Below are 4,992 nucleotides of genomic sequence, written 5' to 3'. Positions count from 1 at the left end.
AATAGTAGCAATGGTGAATGCAAGAAACCATCATTTGAGAAAGTGGTTACAACTGCATCGGTTCTGGAAGGACTTTTAAGTTCAAAGACACATTTCGAACATATCACTTAAGTTAAAAGTGCTAGAATATGCAATTCTTGACCAACTAGTTAAGTTATTTGGAAAGAATCGAAGTATTCCCGGTAACCAGCCAGCATAGACAATTATATTCTACGGAGACAGCTATATGCTATGATGTAAATGATCTGCTGGAAATGATGGACGAGGACAAGATGTGACACATTATCTTGGTGCTAATTTAGACACAGTTGAGAATGAACTACCCTGAAATAATATACGATCTATTAGTATTGATGGTGAAGGTTTTGAGTATCTAAACGATTAACTTGGTTGACAGAAACTATTGTGTACGAATTAAATATAATTTTTATACCATTACGAAGAGGGGTGCCACAGTAAAGTGTACAAGGCAACAATCATACTTTGTTTATAAGTCTAGCAGAAATATGGAGTGAAGTTCAAGTAATTTGCTTATCTTATACAATTTTTAATTTTCCCTAAATGACAATGTGATAGAGCTCAAAAGTTTAACCACGTTCTTACTAGTAAAAGGGAATGGGTGAAATTCAAGCGACTAAATTAATATAACACGTGTATTACTGGACTGCAATGTACCTTTCCCTGTTCAATTATATAATGCAGTACGAATCACATATCATCCCGGAAACATATTTTGTAAATAAATACCCGTGTGAATTTTCTGTTAATAAACTACTGATTAAATGTGGCATTACCAGAATTGATTATAACAACTGTATTAAAATTTACCCAAAGTACAAAGAGAAAAGTTACAAAACATAAACAAAGGAGCAATATTAATACAAAGTATTCCAACCCCAAAAAAGGATTGCCCCTCGACTGACTGAACTGTGCTGACTGCCAATTAAAGCTAGAATGAATTTTAAGGCATAAGCATTAAGTTACCAGAACTGGGCGTCCATAACAGGTAAGAGAATTGCTACACATCGTGTAGCCAACAAATCGTGTCGCCATTAGAATAGTTAAAACGGCTTAAAGTCATTTGAACCAAGAAGCATCAGGACTATAAGTTTTATATCTTTCAAACAAACTCCCACATGACATTAGAAGAACGATGATATATATACATTAAAGAAAAAACTTAACCTTTTTTGTTCTAGAAATCTTATTACATGATACTTAAAATACCCAAAAAACGTGTAAGATAAACCTCGTAGGTCCTGCAGGGAGCTGGGTTTATCCGTATGGCAAAACCAAGAAAACAACCCTTTAAGTAAAGTTACTGTGAAAAACGATTCTGTCCGTTTGACAGCATGAAGGATAGGCTATTTTGGTATGAATGGAGGGATGTATGGAATCTTTGGCAAGGTCAATTAGTGCTAGGTCAGGGAACTTCAGGAAGTCAGTAAGCATTATACAGTACAGTAGCACCTACTGGATGAAAACCATTCAGTTGTAATATGGAGTAAAAGTTAAAACAGATTGGCCAGGAAGACACAGCAAGTTTATAGTGGATGTAACTATGGGTCGCTGGGACGCTAAAAGACCCTTTCGTAATACCTACAGTCCCCTGCATGAGGTGCACTGACGGCATTAATCCCACAAGGAAGCAAGTACATTGTGCCACCCTTGGCATCACGTTTGTTTGTTTTTTCGTTCAAGAGTCAAGTCCTCATTTCCTCCCGATGAATTTAAAATTTCTATTCTTTTTATATGAATTTCATAGTTTGCACCTGACTTGGGCCCCATATAGGTTTAATAACTATTTCCATCGCCCCAAGGACTAATTTCTAGCCCAAGGTTCATCCCCGAATGCCTAGCCTTGATCGCAGTTGGACCAAATTCCACCAAATATTTAGTTTCTTTAAAGAACGACGTGAGGAAACACAAGTACTACAGCAAGCAACATAGTGGCTTCTAGATATGCTATTTCAGTCACCGAGCGGATCCCAAGATCCAAGCGTGATCCTTGGCACGATATCGATGTTATTGCGTGTCACTACGAAGGAATAAACAATCTTCGTTCTTCATCACTTTACAGAATTTGGCCCAAAGGACTAAGCGCTGGGACGGGGTAGGTCATTCGATGTCAAGGTGAAACTGGGGAGGACTGAAATTGTACGAATTAGAAGTTGAGAGTTTGGAGGAAAAAAAATAAAAAAACAAAAAAGTGGTCACTGCAAATACCTCAAGTTGCTAACAGTGTTCCGAGGAAGGAGCCCAGAGTCACTGACCACACTATTCCCATGGAATAAAATTTCAATAACTATGAAAATTACTTTCTACCGGTTAGCTGGTATTTTTCTCTAAATTAGGAAATTTTATTACTTATTTCGATTACTGCTTCACAAATACGTCGGTATATTCTAGACTTTTCGAGAACACTTAACAATTGGCTGTTTCCCAGGAGCATCTTATTAATGTAGCACGTGCTTACCTTTTAATTCCTATCTATTGGAGAGCAAAACTGCTAAATATTTTACCAATATTCATCAAGTTTCGACTCGAATTTCCCCCAATTTAATTTAACATTTAATCAGAGCCTGCAAAACTTACCTGGCAACTATACGAATACCTTTACCTTCCAGAAGAGATATTACGAACAAATACTACTGGTTAATCAATTTTCGCCAAAATAACAGAAAACCGACAAACCTAAGGCACATTTTCAACCACTTAAAGCAAGACAGCTGGAATATTTAGGTCAAACATCACCATCACTCAGGAAAACGACATGGCAACAACGATTGCCTAATATTATCAGCAATGAATTTACGCGAATAAGCAATGGCTTGTTATAATGAAGTCTCAGGTGGGAATTACAGAGTGAAGAAAAAACTCATAAAAATTCCCCTACTGTTAATTAAAAATTGATTACAATGTCTATTCCAAAATGTGTTAAAATTAAAGCCTTACTGAATTTCTGTTAATTTTATAAGCCTTGGAAAACAGTAATCAATGATAATGAAATACAAGTATCCACACACACACACACACACGGCATCAGACACGCTCTTAAAGGTTAATACCCGAGAAAGATTACCGCTGTTAAAAACATATCAAAATATAAGTGGAATGGCAATGCAACTCGAGTTGACAGATCAGCTTTTTTACAGTTAACATTGTATATGGCAACTGCTAAACCATTTACCAAAGTTTGCACTTATACTGTGAGGTGGATAAATTTTTAATTGAGGAAACTTTTTAAATATTTCTAAAATCATCCTTTGCGGAAAACTAAAAAACAAAATACTTTCGAATTTGTGCAAGAGCATACGTCTCCTGTCAAACCCGGATAGTGACTCGTCTACATTTATTTCCCGATAATAGAAAAAAAAACGAACCGGCATTTCGGTTGCCGGATGACGTTATTCAAAAGAAGACACCTCTACTCTTACTGTTAAACAATCAAACTAACAACTTCTGCCATAATAAATCATTAAATAATGTCTCCAAGGGAGAAAGCTAGTAGTTTATACGGCTATAAGTAACATCAATTTCAAAGGAGGGCTCATACATACCTCGTAAGCAAATCAATAACACTCAATGTTATGTAGACGTGACGACGAAGAGTTGTCGGTCGTGTGTTTACTCCGCTTATACTACTTTACTTAACACACACCTAACTAGATAGCACAGGTAGAACAAGACTTAGAAAATGGACAGCAATCGAGCGTGTTTGCTCACTCGGTCACTTTGGCACTGGTTCAAGTAAAATACAAAACTTTGGCACGGATGTTATGGAAAAGTGATTCGCTCTTCTACAATATAAGGCTCTAATGAGGCAGTTTTAATTCACCAACACGTAGACTATAAATGAATGTCAGGAACACAACGGTTAAAAACACACACACGGACCAAGATTGTTGTCTTTGCCTCGTTGCTTTTTGTCGTCTGCTCCCTTGACCGCACTGCGCAAAGACGGGACTGCAGCTCCCTTCTAAATATTCTACGGATTTGAATTCAAAACTTTTAAAAGTCGTAATGTTTCCAACTCATTTACTGCGAAATTATACTTTATTAAAAAAAATATTTTTGAAATGATTAATGAAAACAATTATTTTTTTATATCCTATAATGGTAAATTTCCCTTTCATCATATCATGATGAATAGCATAAGGCTGCAATGAATATTAGTCAAATGATGCCAAATAAATCTACTGTGTGTTATTAGATTCTCACTTAGACTCATACATATAGCAGAAACAAGTAAAAATATCATGAAAAAAAATAGAGCATTGCTAACTCTGTGCGGTAGAATATTTTAAAAGCGTACTCTTCTCACCACGAAAATTCTCAATGAAACGCCCATTTAAAGAGGCTGGGTTTTTGTATAAAGCCATGGTACTAAATGATGATTGAGAATGTATGAACAGATGATTTATTTTAAGTTATGTGGGAAATGTTTCCTACAGAGAACCATTGGCATAAAACCCACGTGTGTATGTGTTTGTGTATATGTGTGCGTGCAAATAGAGAAAATCTTTGGATACATGAAAAGAATTTACCGGTAAGATGCTGAAAATAGTCGGTAAACTTGCAGTGACGTCATTCTTCCAAGGGAAACTGCAAAAACCACGTTTCTTGAAACACTATAAAGAATAATAGCAAACAACATTACTAGGAGTAAGGATTGCTGATTTCAAAATCAGATGATGTGAATTTGTAAGATTATTAGGTCTCGGTTATGCATTAATGTATTGCCTACTAATTTTCCTGATGTGAGAAAGGAAATTTTACAACTTTACAATGAAGTTTCTCTCTCTCTCTCTCTCTCTCTCTCTCTCTCTCTCTCTCTCTCTCTCTCTCTCTCTCTCTCTCTCTCTCTCTCTCTCTCTGAGGTGCCTCTTCAGAACTTAATACATCATATTTCGAAAAAGATGAGAGATGAGAAACGGTTATTCATATAGTATACTGTCTATATACATATATACTTATATGAAATGCATATAT

Source organism: Palaemon carinicauda, chromosome 28 (assembly GCF_036898095.1).
Source record: "Palaemon carinicauda isolate YSFRI2023 chromosome 28, ASM3689809v2, whole genome shotgun sequence".
Classification (NCBI taxonomy): Eukaryota; Metazoa; Arthropoda; class Malacostraca; order Decapoda; family Palaemonidae; genus Palaemon; species Palaemon carinicauda.
The sequence above is the reverse complement of the archived record's forward strand: the minus strand, read 5'-3'. Positions refer to the sequence as shown.